Source organism: Macaca fascicularis, chromosome 10 (genome assembly GCF_037993035.2).
Source record: "Macaca fascicularis isolate 582-1 chromosome 10, T2T-MFA8v1.1".
Classification (NCBI taxonomy): domain Eukaryota; kingdom Metazoa; phylum Chordata; class Mammalia; order Primates; family Cercopithecidae; genus Macaca; species Macaca fascicularis.
Genome location: NC_088384.1, coordinates 63,738,861 through 63,756,257, shown reverse-complemented (window position 1 = coordinate 63,756,257; position 17,397 = coordinate 63,738,861). Strand labels below are relative to the sequence as shown.

Below are 17,397 nucleotides of genomic sequence, written 5' to 3'. Positions count from 1 at the left end.
ATTAGTTACTCTTTAAATCTTTGCAGAAAATACATGCTGAAGCCTGGTCTGGGAGATGTGGACAGGGTGTCCATAGCTGCTGGCTATTCTCAGCTAACACACTAGGTATACATGCACCCTGAGCATTAGTGCCAATGTCACATGTGCTGTGTGGGATCCCGAGTCCCTGTCCTGCTCCATGTGCACATCCGGTGCCCTGGGAGGCCACCTTCACTGCCCCTCTGCAGCCTGCAAGGGGCCCTGAGATGGCAGCTCAGACGCACCTTAGCTGTGCCTCTGGAAGCGGCTCAGGAGGCCCAACAGGGGAGAAAAACTTACCCCTGAGAGCCCAGGAGGCTGCCCTGCTGATAATAACTCCATCAACTGCCCAGGCCCCTCCCTCCAGAATCACGGCACACAAAGCTTCTTAAAATGCCAATTGTTAAGATGTATACCACATGATGAACTTAGACAATGAAGAATTTCTAAAATACCTCAGCATGAACTCCTAACACGTGGAAAGTAAGAACGCACAAGCACAGAGCTGCTCAGACACTGAAGGGCCATGCTGAGGAACTGCCGACGTGCTGGAAAAGAGAGGACAGCATGTGGCCAGGCCCATGGCTAGGACCCACTCAGGAATGCCCGCCTGAGCATGTCTTGTTCCAGAGGTCAAACCGTGTCCTCCAGGGCTCTATTCCGATGGTGAAGAAGCAGGTGCGGGTCTGAGGGAGCAAGCACAGGAAGGGACAGTGGGTGGGGGCTTGGGACGCAGAAGCTTGTGGCTTCTGCTATCAACACAGGTTCCATCTCAATCTTGCCCATTCCCAGGGCTGGGCTCTGGCCCCCAAGTATGGCCCTCCAGCCTGAGTTCTGGGCTGTTCCAGACTTTCAGGGTGATCTGTGGCTCCCTCCTGACAAGGAACACCTATATTAGCACCCTCCTCCCCAGCCAGCAGCCTCCAGGGAAACCCAGGCTGTCCAGTGTCTTTCACCCTCCAAGAACAGCATGGCACCCTCCATTCCAGAGGGAGCTGCTCTCAGATTTAAACAATTACTTAACCTATTACCTAATCCTCTGATAAGGGGATGGAGTAATGCTAGATGTGTCGTGCACAGTGTCAGGGTTCATTATGTCCTTGTCCCCAGGGCAGGCACTGCAGCTCAGCAGGAGCCAGGACAGGACCAGGGAAAGAGGGCAGTAAGGCCCCTCCTCAGCCTCTGCCTGCCTCAGACTCTGGGTCAGGGGAGGGGGGCCCTGAGAACCGCACACTCAGAGAGAAGTGACGTTGGATCCCCACCAGGCTCTTTCTTCAAAAAGCAGAGGAAGGCTGGGGAGGAAGACCAGAGAGAGGACAGCCTCTACTCAGGGCTAGGAGACTAGGACCCCAGTGGGCAAGAGCAGTCGGAAGGCCATGTGCCCTGGGTGCAGGCAGCTGCAGTGGTGTGACATGGCAGAGTCAGGAAACTCCAGTTGGCCAGGAGCCTGCAAGTGGACCCCTGGCTGCCTGCCCCTCTATGCTCCCCACTAAGGCACAAGCAGAGCAACCTGGTAGAGGCTGCTGCGGGCTCACTTCTCTAAGTCTCTTTGTCAGTTGCGCCCGTGTCCACACCACACCCCATGTGGCATCCACAGCTGTGTCCAGGAGGGAAGCTGGTGTCTTGTCTTACATCGTTCAGCTCTGGGCTCTCTTGAAAAGGGCAGTTGTCAATGTCGTCTTCAAATTTCCCGCATGTGGTTCGGCCAGTTGCAGATTCATGGAGAATGTCATCTTATCGTAACCCTGTTGAATAAAAAAAAGATTAAAGTGGACAGACTCTTTGAGTTGCTCATAGGTAACTCCTTGTGAAGATGTGACCTTGTAGGAAGAGGCTTCGACACTCCCCTCTATTAGGGAGCTCGCACATGGGCCTGGCATCAGCTCACTGGAGGTAAAACCCCAGAGACCTTCTCTAGACTGAGGAGTTAAGAGCAAACAGCAAATATGTGTGGTGGGTCCTGGGACAGACACAGCCTGTCAAACCCTATTAATGCATCCTCTATGTCCAGCTTCACCTCCTTGTCTCCCATGATGAGACCCGGCTTCACTCCCAGCAGGCATGTGAGCCTGCAGCTGCATTTTCAGAGGACACGTGCTGCACGCTCGGGAAGGTGTTAGCTCTCCATGAGTTTTCAGGGTAACCTCAGCCCTGCGGCAGAGGGAGCCTCATCTAGAGTGTGTTGTCCAACCTTCCACCTGACCTCCAGCAAGAGGAATGCAAGAATGCCGCCCAGCGCTCCCACTACACACAGGCACACACCCTGGGGACAATGGCTTTCAGAAACACCATCTGCCCTATTGCAAAGTGCACTCTGAAATTCTCCTCACTCTCCTTCCCACTCCATTTCATTCCACGCCATAGACTCCCTCCCCATGCATGCATTCCTCTCAGCCCCTCAACTGACTCTGGGGTTGCCACATCCGGGCAGCCACGTGGAAGGCTCCACACCAGAGGGCGGGGGGCAGGGAACCAGCCAGGGCCTTGCACAGAGTCTTTCCAGAGCTTAAGCTCTGTGCAGCACTGGAGTCCCCCTGCCCTTCTTGCAGGCTCTTGGTGCTGACAAAGGAAGAGCAATGCTCCTTCTCCCTCTAAACCAGAAGTTCTCCACTAGGAGGGCATTTTATTTGTTCATGCCTGCAGCCCGGATGAACTACACATTCCTGAATCATTTAATGATTCCATTAAAAGGAGAACATTTTAGGATTAAGGACCATGGACTGAGGAAGAGTGTAACACAATGTTCAATTCATTAAGTGTGGACGCAGCAAGGAGCCCAGAGCAGGTGGAAATCAGAGAACTGACCTCACCACGGCCTCCCGGGGCTGATGGTGCTTCTTTTTCACTTCTGAATTATCAGCTCTCTTTGTCTCTCTGTCTCTCCTTCTGTTTCTTTCTGCCTATCTGTCTCTGTCTCTGTCTTCCCTTTCTTTTACTCTGATTATCTCTTTTCCTAATTATCTATTTTTAAATTTCTTTGAAATGTTTCTCAGTTTCTGTCTGTGGACATTTTTTTGTGCGACCCATTTCCTCACCTGATGCATCATTTGCTCAGTTTTCCTTATTTTGAGGTCATTCTTCAGTTAAGTGATGCCATAAAAATCATGGAGGATGAATAATATATCTAGTATTGAGTAGATCTAGACTCAAAAAATTATGATGTATATCTTTCATAAAGACAAAAAGCAAATTTCTGAGGTTGTATTTTACACAAGTTTAGACTACAAATGGTGAACCAAGAGTCCTGGTTAAGCCCTGCCACACACGCTCCCACCCCTGCCCATCACTCAGCAGCCTGTGCTGGACACTAGGGAAGAAGACGACGTGGTCACCAACCTGCTCCTTCCAGGAATCCAGGACACGCACCAGCTTGTAGGCATACCAGTCCTTGCTCTGCTGGTTGAATGTGTACACGGCAAACTCCAGGGTGGGAGGGAGATACACAGCAATTTGTTTTTGGTCATTCCACTCCTCTTCCTCTTGGAAACGCCAAGCATAGGTAACCAGGAGCTGGAAGCTGAAGAGAAGCAGCAGTGGCACCCACGACAGAGCCATGCTCTGCGGTAGACTCAACATGGCGCAGGGCGCAGCAAGCACCCCTGCCTCTAGCCTTCCCAGCCTGGACTCCCGCAGGAACCTACTGCACACAGTTCTGGCCCTTAAACTCTTGAGCTCATGCGGAAACTCCTCCCTCCAGGCCTTATCTCTGGCATTACAATCTGTCCCTCCCAAATGTGGCTTCACCTCCTCCAGAAAAAGCTGTTTCCATCATCTCTTGTCCAGGGAGAAGTAACAGCAACCACGGGGGTGGGTTAGAAAGATCAGGGACCCCAGGGGGCACGAGCAGGGCATGAAGTCCAGCCACCACTGCTCCCTAGTGCCTCAGTGGGCTAGAGGAGAGCACCCACTTCCTTGGGTGTCCCAGGGTCAGACCCTGAAATAAAAACAGAAGGGCAAGGGGTATGAGTGGAAGGTGATCCCTGGACATGCCGGTGGGGTGGGGAAGCAAAACCAGACGCGTCAAGGACTAAAAGAGGAGCTGCTGGGAGCAAAAGAGCTGTGAGTGAACAGAAGGCATGGCTGCACGGGGACTCATAGGAAGGCTCCACAGCACCCGGCTGAGTATCAGCAACCTGATGCTCTAGGGCTCTGGGGCTGACGGTGAAGACTGCTCTTGGGCATCCTTCATGGCTGCTTTAAAGCTTAGGACCTGCTGCACTGGCAGAGCAACCTCCCGACAAAGAACTTGGGAATTATTAGTACAGGTGCTTGCAGTTGGATTCAGCCACTAGAGATACAAGTTTGGAAAAGTTGGGGGATGGTCCCAGGAACCCCACACTGCTGGAAGTCAGCGATAGAGGAGGGGGCTGGGGACAGAAACAATGCCATGCAGCACCAGGTCACTTTCTCCTGAGCATAGCTGGACATAGATATGACCTGTGCTGAGCTCTGACCTTGGATGTGGCGGCCGTGAAGGACGATGTGCCCAAGCCGAGGATACTCCCATGAGCTGGTGCATACCCTTCCTTCCCAGGCCTGCAAGATGGAGGGAGCATCCAGGTGGGACTCGGAGTCTATGGATGGTACTCACAGGAGTGGGTCTCAGCAGAGTTGTCTGCAGCACAGTCCTCACCCTCTGGCTGACCCTCTCAGCCCTGAGTCATGGGTAACAAATGCCATTTCATGCTTCCACCCCCTGAGATCCTTGTTGTCCCTTCCAGCAGCTGGCAGAACTTAATGAATTCACCTAGGTTCTACCAGAGATGCAAGGGGTTGGGGTTAGTGGTGGAGGGATGGTCCTAGACTTGGAGACCTGAGACCCAGTCCAGCTGTACCAGGAGCTGATTCTGCACCTTTGCCCTTCCCTGAACTTCCTGGGCTTCACTTGTCCGCTCCTCAGATGGGCGTAGCATCGTCCATCCAGCCTCCAGAGGCTTGTTGCTTACTGGACAAATTGTCCTCATGGAGTCACAGTGCTGTGATAATTGCGAATCTGTACGCTTAGATTGGCAATTGTTCTGCACTGGCAGTTCCTTTCCTTATCTCTGCTGAGGGTACATCTGGACTGTGCACATTTGACATTTCTCCCCAGTGTCCAGGCCTGGACCACAGCCTGGGGAAGGAATGAAGGCAGGGCTTAGCACTGCCACTGAGGCTGACAGCAAAGTGCAGACTCTGGGAGGTATTCTCACCACTGTGATGACTCAGTGCACCTGCGTATCTCTCCAGAGGGGAGCACAGATGAAGGAGGCCAAGGCACAGGACATTCCTGCAGAGAGGGGCGCAGAGGGAGGGCGGGCAGGGGCCCTGGAGATAGGCGCAGTCTGGCTTCCTTCCCATGCTCTCTCCAGAGCCCCACCTGGGTCCTCCCTCACACTCTCCTCACCCACCTGGAGCACCCTACCCATCTGCACCATGTACTCTGCATCTCCTTGATCTTCATGTTGTATTTTGACTGTTTCTGTATTAATTCACTTAGCATAATGGCCATTAGCTTCATCCATGTTCCTGCAAGTGATATAATTTTGTTCCTTTTTTATGACTGTGTAGTATTCCATGGTGTATATGTACCACTTTTTCTTTATCAGATACACTGTTGATGGGCAATTTGGTTGATTCCATGTCTTTGCTATGGTAAATAGTGCTGCAATGAACAAAGACTGTATGTGTCTTCTTGGTAGAATGATTTATTTTCCTTTGGTTACATACCCAGTAATGAGATTGCTGGGTCAAATGGTCATTCTACTTTTAGTTCTTTGAGAAATTACCAATTGCTCTCCACAGTGGCTGAACTAATTTACATTCCCACCAACAGTGTGTAAGTGTTCCCTCTTCCCTGCAGCCTCGCCAACATCTGTTGTTTTTTGACTTTTAAATATTAATCATAGCCACTCTGACCAGTGTGAGATGATATCTCATTTTGTTTTCTTTTTTAACTTTTATTTTAGGTTCACGGGTACATGGACAGGTTTGTTTTATACGTAATTTGCCTCTTAAGGGGTTTGGCGTACAGACTGTTTCATCACACAAGTAATAATCACAGTACCTGACAGGTAAAGTTTTTTATCCTCACTCTCCCCTGGCCTTCCACCCTCCACCCTCAGGTAGGCCCTTATTCCTTTCTTTGTGTTGATGTGTACTCAGTTCTCACTTATAGGCGAGAACATGTAGTATTTGGTTTTCTGTTCCTGTATTAGTTCGCTTAGGATAATGGCCTCCAGCTCCATCAATGTTGCTACAAAGGACATGATCTTACTATTTTTTTATGACTGCATAGTATTATTTACTATGTATGTACCATATTGTCTTTATCCAGTCTACTGCTCATGGACATTTAGGTTGATTCCCTGTCTTTGCTCTTGTGAATAGTGTTGTGATGAACATGCACGTGCATATGTCTTTATGGTAGAATGGTTTATATTCCTTTCTCTGTATACCCAATAATAAGTTTTCTGGTTTGAATGGTAGTTCTGCTTTGAGTTCTTTGAGAATTCACCAAATTGTTTTCCACAAAGACTGAACTAATTTACATCCCTACCAGCAGTGTATAAGTGCTTTCTTTTTTCTACAACCTTACCGGCATCTGTTGTTTTGTTTTGTTTTTTTAATTTTTGGTAATAGCCATTCTGACTGGTGTGAGATGGTATCTCATTGCAGTTTTGATTTGCATTTCTCTAATGATTGGTGATGTTGAGCATTTTTTCACATGCTTGTTGTCCACATGTATGTCTTCCTTACAGAAGTGTCTGTTCATGGCCTTTGCCCACTTTTTAATGGGGTTATGCATTTTTTTTCTTGCAAATTTGTTTAAGCTCCATATAGATGCTGGCTATTAGACCCTTGTCCAAAGCACAGTTTGCAAAATTTTTCTCCCATCCTATAGGCTCTGTGTTCACTCTGTTGATAGTTTCCTTTGCTGTGCAGAAGCTCTTTCTTAAGTTTAATTAGATCCTATTTGTCAATTTTTGCTTTTGTTGCCTATGCTTTTGGTGTCTTCATCATGAAATCTTTGCCACTTCCTATGTCCAGAATGGTATTTCAGAGGTTGTCTTTCAGGGTTTTTATAGTTTTGAGTTTTACATGTAAGTCATTAATCCATCTTGAGTTGATTTTTGTATATGGTGTAAGGAAGGGGTTCAGTCTCAATCTTCTGCATGTGGCTAACTACTTATCCCAACACCTGTTATTGAATAGGGGGTTCTTTTTCCATTACTTGTTTTTTCAGCTTTGCTGAAGATCAGATGATTGGAGGTGTGTGACCCTATTTCTGGGCTCTCTATTCTGTTCCAATGGACTATGTGTCTGTTCTTGCACCAGTACTATGTTGTTTTGGTTATTGTAGCCCTGTAGCATGGTTCAACATTGGGTAACATGATGCCTCCAGCTTTGTTCTTTTTGCTTAAAATTGCCTTGGCTATTCAGGCTCTTTTTTGGTTTCATATTAATGTTAAAATAGTTTTTTCTAGTTCTGAGAAGTATGTCTTTGGCAGTTTGTTGGGAATAGCATTGAATCTGTACATTACTTTGGGCAGTACAGCCTTTTTATTAATATTGATTCTTCCTATTCATGAGCATGGAATATTTTTTCATTTGTTTGGGCCATCTCTGATTTCTTTGAAAATTTTTTTGTAGTTCTCATTGTAGAGATCTACAATGTAGATCTTTGCTGTATTCCGAGGTATTTTATTCTCTTTGTGGCAATTGTGAGTGGGATTGTGTTCCTGATTTGGCTCTTGGCTTAGCTCTTGTTGGTGTATAGAAATTCTAGTGAATTTTGTACATTGATCTTGTATCCTGAAACTTTGCTAAAGTTGTTTATTAGCTGAAGGAGCTTTTGGACTATGAGGTTGTCTAGATATAAAAGAATGTCATCTGCAAACAGAGATGGTTTACCTTCCTCTCTTCCTATTTGGATGCTCTTTATTTCTTTCTCTTGCCTGATTTCTCTGGCCAGAACTTCCCATACTATGTTGAATAGGAGCGAGGGAGAGGGCATCCTTGTCTTATGCTGGTTTTCAAGGGGAATGCTTCCAGCTTTTGCCCATTCAGTATGGTGTTGGCTGTGGGTTTGTCATATATTGCTTTTATTATTTTAAGTTATGTTCCTTCAATACGTATTTTATTGAGAGTTTTTAACATGAATGGATGTTGAGTTCTATTGAAAGCCTCTTTTGCATATATTGAGATAATCATTTGGGTTTATATATTTTTTGTTCTGCTTATGTGATGAATTATATTCACCAATTTGTGTATGTTGAATCAAACTTGCATCTCAGGGATAAAGTCTACTTAAGTGTGATGGACAAGCTTCTTGATGTACTGGCAGATTTGGTTTACTAGTATTTTGTTGAGGATTTCTGCATCTATGTTCATCAAAGATATTGGCCTGAAGTTTTCTTTTTTTGTTGTTGTTGTGTTTCTGCCAGGTTTTGGTATCAGAATAATGCTGGACTCATAGAATGAGTTAGGGAGGAGGCTCTCTTCTTCAATGTTTTGGAGCAGTTTCAGTGGAAATGGTATCAGCTCTTCTTTATACATCTGGTAGAATTCAGCTGTGAATCTGTTTGGTCCTAGGTTTTTCCTCATTGGTAGGCTTTTTATTACTGTCTCAAGTTTGGAACTTGTTATTGGTCTGTTCAGGGATTCGATTTCTTCCTGGTTTGATATTGAGAGGTTGTACGTTTCCAGAAATTTATTCATTTCCTCTAGGTTTTCCAGTTTGTGTACATAGAGGTGTTTGTAGTAGTCTCTGAGGGCTTTTTGTATTCTTATGGAGTTGTCGGTAATGTCCTCTTTGTCATTTCCGATTGTGTAATTCACATCTCAATTATATTCAGTTTAACTCTGATTTTGGTTATTTTTTGTTTTCTGCTAGTTTTGAGATTGGTTTGCTCTTGTTTTTCTAGTTCCTCTTGGTGTGATGTTAGCTTGTTAATTTGAAATTTTTCTAACTTTTTGATTGGGATGTTGTTTAGTGCTATAAACTTTCCTCTTAACACTGCTTTAACTGTGTCCCAGAGATTCTAGTATGTTGTATCTTTGTTCTCACCAGTTTCAAAGAATTTCTTGATTTCTGTCTCAATTTCATTGTTTACCCAAAAGTCATTCAGGAGCACGGTGTTTAATTTTCATCTAATTGTATAGTTTTGAGTGATCTTCTTAGTAATGATTTCTATTTTTACTGCACAGCGGTCTGAGAGTGTGGTTGGTATGATTTTCGTTTTTTCAATATGTTGATAATTGTTTTATGGCTGATTGTGTGGTCAATTTTAGAGTATATCCATGTGCAGATGAGAAAAATGTGTGTTCTGGTTTTTTTGGGGTGGAGAGTTCTGTAGATACCTGTTAGGTCTATTTGGTTGACAGTTGAGTTCAGGTCCCAAATATCTGTATTAGTTTTCTGCCTCAATAATCTGTATGATGCTGTCAAATGGGTTTTGAAGTCTCCCACTATCATTGTGTGGTTATGTAAGTCTTTTTGTATGTCTCTAATAACTTGTCTTATGAATTTGTGTGCTCCTGTGTTGGGTGCATATATATTTAGGATATTTAGGTCTTCTTGTTGAATTTAACCCTTTAACATGATGTAATGCCCTTCTTCTTCTTTTTTTTTTTCCTGAATGTTGCTGTTTTAAAGTCTGTTTTGTCTGAAATTAGACTAGTAACCCCTCCTTTCTTCTAATTTCTGTTTGCTTGATAGATTTTTCTCCAATCCTTTACTTTCAGCCTATTGGTGTTATTGCATGTGAGATAGGTCTCTAGAAGACAGCATGACATTGGGTATTGCTTTTTTATCCAATTTGCTACTCTGTGCCTTTTAATTGGGGCATTTAGCCCATTGACATTCAAGGTTAATATTTATATGTGTGGATGTGATCCTGTAATTATGTTGTTAGCTATTTATCATGCAGACTTGATTGTGTATTTGCTTTATAGTGTCAATGGCCTATGTACTTAGGTGTGTTTTTGTGCTGTCTGGTAATGGTCTTTCCTTTCCATATTTAGCACTATCTTAAGGAACTCTTGTAAGGCAGATCTAGTGGTAATGAATTCCCTTAGCATTTGCTCTTCTGAAAAGGATCTTGTTTCTCTTTCATTTATGAAACTTTGTTTGGCTGGATATGAAATTCTTGGTTGAAATCTTTTTTTTTTAAGTGCTGAATATAGGCCCCCATCTCTTCTGGCTGGTAGGGTTTCTGCTGAATGGTCCACTGTTAGCCTGATGAAGTGTTCTTTGTAGGTGACCTGCCCCTTCTCTCTTGTTTTATGAATTTGGGTGCTCCTGTGTTGGGTGCATACATATTTAGGATAGTTATGTCTTCTTGTTGAATTGTCTTGTATAGTATCTCACAACGGTTGCTTTTAACACTTTTTTCTTTCACTTTGATCTTGGAGAATCTGATGACTATGTGTCTTGGGTATGGTCATCTTGTATAGTATTTGCAAGAGTTCTCTGCATTTCCTGGGTTTGAATGTTGGCCTCTCTAGTGAAGTTGGAAAATTTTTCATGGAAGACATCCTGAAATATGTTTTTCAATTTGCTTGTTTTCTCTTCCTGTCTTTTGTGGATGCCAATGAGTCTTAAATTTGGTCTCTATATAATCCCATATTCCTCAGAGGTTTTGTTAATTCTTTTTTATTCTCTTTTCTTTATTTTCGTGTGCTTGATTTAATTTGGAGAACCAGTCTTCAAGTTGTAATATTCTTTCATCAGCTTGGTCTATTCTGCTGTTAATAGTTGTGATTGTATTATGAAGTTCTTGAAGTGAGTTTTTCAACTATATTAGCTCTGTTTTGTTCTTTCTTAAACTGGCCATTTGGTCTTTCAGCTTCTGGATCATTTTGTTGTATTCCTTAGATTGCTTGGATTAGGTTTCCACTTTCTCCTGAATCTTGATGATTTTCATTCCTATTCATATTCTGAATTCTAAGTGTGCCATTTCAGACATTTCAGGCTGGTTAAGCATCATCACTGGGGAACAAGCACAATCCTTTGGAATTAATAAGACATTCTGGCCTTTTGACTTACCAGAGTTCTTGCACCAGTTCTTTATCTTCTCTGTGGGCTGATGTTCCTTCAGTCTTTGAAGTTGCTGTCCTTTAGATGGGGTGCTTTTCTCTTATCTTTTTTGATGCCCTTGGGTTTTTGATTGTGTTATAAGGTGGGTTCAGTCACCTGGTTTCCTTTCTCAGCACCCCTGGGCTGCATACGCTTTTCAAACCCCTTGAGGTTAGAAAACTGCTGCGCTGGAGGGGCTGAGGTGTTCCCAGTCTGTTGGCCACAACAGTCCAGTGAATTGTTCTGGCCAAAGATCTTTGTTGAGGTGGTGGCAACAGGATCCATGCTCACCTGTGTGTGCCAGCACTGCAGCAGCATGGCAGGGTGCATGTGTATCAACTGGAATACAGCACTGGTGGGATCAGGGTGGCAGCATTCCTGCATGCATTCAGAGGCATGGTAAGGGTGAGGAGCTGGTGAAAGTAGGTTTGCTGGCTTCTGTGCACACACTTGCACCAGTGGTGGCAGTGGCGTGGCAAGGGCAGGGCTGCCAACATCTGTGTGCTTGTTTGTGCCATTGGTGGCAGTTTGACAGGGTACCCATGCATCAGCAGTGGTGAGTCATTGGGGTGTGTATACATGGCAGCAGTGGGGTGGCGGGGTGTGTGCGCATCAATGCATAGGCAGGAGATTGGAGGGAAAATCTGCCCATGAGTGCTGGCAAAGCAGTGAAAAGATCAAAGTGAGCAGAAACCATCAAAGTGGTAGGGGAATGCTGTAGCAGAAAGAAGTTGCAGGTGGGTGGGGACCAGACTGCTGAAGCTCTCCAATGGTCAGGTGCAGCCTACCAGTGAAGGAGCTATGATGAGAGCACCAGGGAAGCACTCTGGTTGGGCATCAGAGCTGCAAGCAGGCATGGCCGGACTGGCCCCATCTCATGGACGAGACCATCCAGCTCTGTCCAGGTCTAACAGTCACTTTAAGACTAATGTCTGCTAGAGGAGCATGACTAGCTTTGGAGGATGAGCACCCCTGACTGTGCTCCACTACAGATGTTCCCATACCAAGCTCTCTCAGATCCACATAGGCTGGATTTCTGCCCCTGCCACCTCTCTAAGTAGCTACTGTCTCTGCCAAGTCCCTGCCATGTCAAGTGTCTGTGGGGGTCTTGGGGTTTCCCACTGCTAGGATTCTGGTCTCCCATGGTGGGAGTGGGCCACTCCTCACCTATTCAACTCACCCCTTCCCTATGAGTCACTTGGGGCCAGGAATGAGTCTGGGTGATTGGCAGTCTTTTCCAGCATTCACAGTTTCCTTTAACATTCAGCCCAACATCTCCATCCTCCCTCCATCTACTGTCAATGCCTTCCTTCTGAAGATCTGCTCAAAGATTGCCAGTCTTCCCAATGTCCCAGTCTCTTGGTAGAGGATGTTCCTTCTGGCTGCATCTAGTCAGCCATCTTGGCTTCTCTCTTCATTGTGGTTTTGATTACCCTGATGACTAGTAATGTTGAACTTTTTTTTATTTTTGTTGGCTGTTTGTATGTCTTCTTTTGGGAAGTGTCCATCCATGACCTTTGCCACACTGGGTTTTTGAGTTTCCATTTTGTAGGAATTTGCCAGTAGAGGAGGGGAGTGGAGTTAGGGAGAAATAGCAAATGAGATGGAGAGACATAGACAGAATGAGATCCCAAGGATAGCCAAGCTGCATCCATTAGGTGGTCATCAGTGCCTTTTAGTGACCACACAGTCTTCGCAGTTCAGTGGCCACAGTTTCTGTGTGGAGATGCTGGGTTCTAGAAGGAGGCTTTCACAGCCTCCAAATCTAGTAATAAATGAGGCTCTGAAAAGACTGAATAATGTACTCTTTCGAGACAAAACTTAAGCTTTGTCCCTGTGAAACATGCCTCCAGCATTTATCTGCAGCTACACGTATACTTCAGAGAGGATAAGAATTCTCTGAAGACATGTTAAAAACCAAATATCTACCCCTCCACTTCCAATACCCCCAGGAATCTGACCCACTAAGTCTGAGCAAGGCCAAGGAATATTCATTTCCTACCAGTACCCAGGGAATGGACATGGTTCTGGTCCCTAGACTATACTTTGGGTAGTCCAGTTTCAAAATCCTTCTTTGAGATGTGGATACAGACCGAACCAGAAGTGACAAGTAATTCACCTTGAAGGACATGGAGGTGGAGGATGGGAGTGCCAGTGGCTTTGGGGAGACAAACAGAATCGGGGAAGGGTTCAGAACACCATGCCTGGTGACAAAGATAAAGGATTTCTAGACCCAGATGTCAGTCACCAGGATGATACCTCTGGAAAGGAAAGAGTCTGCTTTAAAGCTGTGAACAGACCCTCTCCACAGTGGCCCCTCAGAGCTGAGGCCTCCCAGTAGCTACAACTGTGAGACTCACGTTTACATTTTAGTCAATGCCCAGAATTGACTGTTTAAAGTTTTCTGATTTTAGCTATTATGAAGACTGTTGTGCTGAACATGTCATTTATATGTATTCGCATGTATGACTGATTGTTTCTTCCTTGGAGACAGAGTTCTCAGAAGTTGAATTACTCGATTTTCTTAACTTCTTTATTTTTATTTTTAAATTTAATTAGTTATTTTAATTACCAAATAAAAATTGTATATATATACATGCATATACACATGAACATATACATACAGAAACACATAAATATAGTATAGAATGTAATGTTTTAAAATATGTGTGCCTTGTGGAATGGCTATACCAAGATAACTGACATATGCATTACCTCACATACTCATCATTTTTTGTGTGTGGTGAGAATAAATCTAATCTATTAACAATTTTTTAGTATAAAATAAATTGTTATTAATTATAGTTATCGTTTTCTAGAATAGTTTTCTCAAATTTATATCTTCTAACTGAAATTTTGTTTTCTTTGATGAGCATCTCTCTAATCTCAGTTTCTCCCTTCCCTATCCCTACAGCCTCTGATAACCACCATTCTACTCTCTGCTTCTCTGATTCTTACTTTTTAAGAGTCCATATATAAGTAAGATAATGTGGCTTTTGTCTCCCTGTGCCTATTTTACTTAACATAATGGCCTCCAGGTTCATCTATGATTTCACGAATGAGAGAATTTCCTTTTCCTTAAAGGATCAGTAATATTCTATCTTGTATATGCACCACATTTTCTTTATCCATACATCCATTGATGGACACTTAGGTTGATTCTATGTGTAGGTTATTGTGAATAATGCTGCAATGAACATGGAAGTGCAGATATCTCTTTGACAGACTGATTTTATTTCCTTTGGATATATACCCAGTATTGGGATTGCTGGATCATATAGTAGTTCTATATTTAAGTTTTTGAGTAACAGCTATACTTTTATCCATAATGGTTATATTAACTTGCATTTCCAGCAACAATGTACAACAATTCCTTTTTTCTCCAAATCTTTGCCAACATTTATCTCTCATCTTTTTGATAATATTCATTCTAACATATTTGAAGTGGCATCTTATGGTTTGATTTATTAATATATTTCCCTGATGGTGAGTGATGCTGAGCATTTCTTCATATATTTGTTGGTCATTTTTGTGTCCACTTTTGATAAACGTGTACTTATATTCTTTGTCCATTCTTCAATTGGGTTATTTGTTTTCTTGCTATTGAGTTGTTTGAGTTTCTTATGTATTTTGAATATTCATTTCTTATCAGATGACTCATTTGTAAACATTCTCCCTCCATTCCATAGGTTGTCTCTTCACCCTGTTAATTGTTTCCTTGCCTGTGCAGAAGCTTTTTCATTTGATGTAATTCCACTTTTGCTATTGTTGCATGTGCTTTTATGGTCCAATCCTAAAAATTGTTGCCCAGAAAAAATGTTATAAAGCCTTTCCTCTGTGTTTTCTTGTAATAATTTTACAGTTTTGAGTCTTACACTTAACTGCAAGATCATTTTTGAATTGATTTTGTGGGTAGTGTGAGATAAGTGTCTATTTTTTTTTTCTGCATAAGGATAGACAGTTTTCCCAACATCATTTCCTGAAGGGACTGTCCTTTTCTCCCTGTGTGTTCTCAGCACTTTTGTCATAAACCAATTGACCGTAGGTGCTTAAATTTATGCCTGGGCTGTCTAATATTTCCTTCAGCCTATGAGTCTGTTTTTATGCCAGTTTCATGTTGTTTTGATTACGCCACCTTTGCAGTAGATTTTGAAATCAGGTAGAGTGATGCTTCCAGTTTTGTTCTTTTTCTTAAGATTTATTTGGCTATTCAGCATCTTTTCTGGTTCTCATACAAATTTAGGATGGCTTTTTCTGTTTATGTAAAACACATCATTAGAATTTTAATGGCTATTGCATTGAATCCATAGATCACTTGGGTAATATGATCATTTTAACAATATTTATTCTCCCAATCCATGAACATGGAATATCTTTTTTTTATTTGTGTCTTCTTCAGTTTCTTTCATTAATGTTTTATAGTTTTTGGTTTACAGATCTTTCATTTTATTGGTTAAGTTTATTTCTAAATAGTACATATTTTGTGTAAAATAGGTTGTTGTTATCATATAGAAAGCCTACTGGTTTGTGTATGTTGATTTTATATCCTGAAGCTTTACTGAATTTTTTTATTAGTTATAACAGTTTTTTTGTGTGGAGTCTTTAGAATTTTCCATATAAAAGATAATGTCATCCCTAAACAGATACTATTAAACTTCTTCCTTCTGATATGGGTGACTTTTCTTTATCTTGCCTTATTGCAATGGTGTGACTTCCAGTACTATATTAAATAGAAGTGGCAAGAGTGAACATTCTTGTCTTTTGCTTGATCTTAGAGAAAAAAAATTCAAATTTCACCATTGAGTATAATGTTAGCTGTGGTTTCGACATACGCTCTATTGAGGGTTTTTTATACCTAATTTTTGAGGGTTTTCGTTCATGAAAGGATGTTGAATTTTGTGAAATGCATATACTGAATCTATTGAGCAGATCATTTGTTTTTTGTTTTCCGTTCTGTTAATGTGGTGTGTCACATTTATAGATTTTCATATGCTGAACCATCCTTGCATTTCAGGGATAAATCCCAATTGATTATGGTAAATCATCCTTTCACCATGCTGCTGAACTGACATTATGATATTTTATTGTGGAATTTTGCATCTGTGCTCACTGGGGATATTGGCGTGTAATTCTCTTTTCTTATATTGTCATTCTCAGGCTTTCATATAAGAGTAATGGTAGTCTTATAAAATAAAGTAAGTTGTAAATAGTCTGTTCTCTTCAGTTTGGGGAAATACTTTGAGAGGAGCTGGTATTACTTCTTTAAATGTTTGATAGAATTCAGCAATGAAGTCACCAATTTCTGAGCTTTTTTTTTTTTTTTTTTTTTGACAGGAGATGTTTTATTACTAATTCAATTCTTTTACTCATTCTTGGTCTCTTCGAATTTTTTATTTCTTCATGAATCGGGCTTGGTAGGTTGTATGTTTCCAGAAATTTATCCATTTTTTTATTGTACACAATTTGTACACAATTTAATTGTACACAATTTATTGTACACAATTTTCTGCCATTATTTACTTAAAGATGTTTCCTGCTTCTTCCTTTTCTGTGTTCCTCTGGGACACCTGTATTGCATTCAGTAGTTTGCTTGATAGTTTTCTATAACTCCTGTAGGATTTATTTACTCTTTTTGTGCTTTTTGTTTTGTTTCTCTCACAGGGTAATTTCAAATGACCTGATCTTAATCTCACTGATCCTTTCTTCTCATTAATCAAGTCTACTATTGAAGTTATTTGAAGAAATTTTTCAGTTTAGTTAATTTTGTCTTTAGTTCCAGAATTTGTGCGGTTTTTTATGGTTTCTCTCTTTTTTGATCTTATAATTTTGTCTGTGTACATTTTTACTGATTTTTTAATGTATATTTTGATATTCTCTTTTAGCTCACTGAGCATTGAAATACAATTACTTTGAATTTTTTGTCAGACATTTGTAAATCTCCATTTTTTAGGGTAACTTATGGTGCTTTATTTTTTGGTAGTGTCATGTTTCCCTGATTGTTTGTAATCCTTATGGCCATGTGTTGGTGACTGTGCATTTCAAGTAGGCACTTGTTCCAATAAATATAGACTGACTTTGACAGGAAAATCCCCTCACCAATCATCTTGTCCAGAATTCTGGGCAGGCATCTGGTATGGTCCATGGTAAGCTTGTTGCTGGAGTTCTCAGGCAGGCTCACCCAGTGCTTGGTTCTATAGGGTTGGGCCTGCAGCCTGGGTTCACCAGGATTGACCTGTTGATTGGGTCTGCAATGATGGTTCTACAGACTTTCTCCATGTGGTTGGGCAGGAAGCCTGAATTAAGTGGGCAAGTCTGAGTCC

At 42.4% G+C, this 17,397-nt stretch overlaps 1 pseudogene; it reads right to left on the bottom strand.

Moving 5' to 3' along the window:
* Positions 1–419: 419 nt before the first annotated feature.
* On the bottom strand, positions 420–3,604 carry LOC102117329 (putative cystatin-9-like protein CST9LP1; annotated as a pseudogene).
* Positions 3,605–17,397: the final 13,793 nt, after the last annotated feature.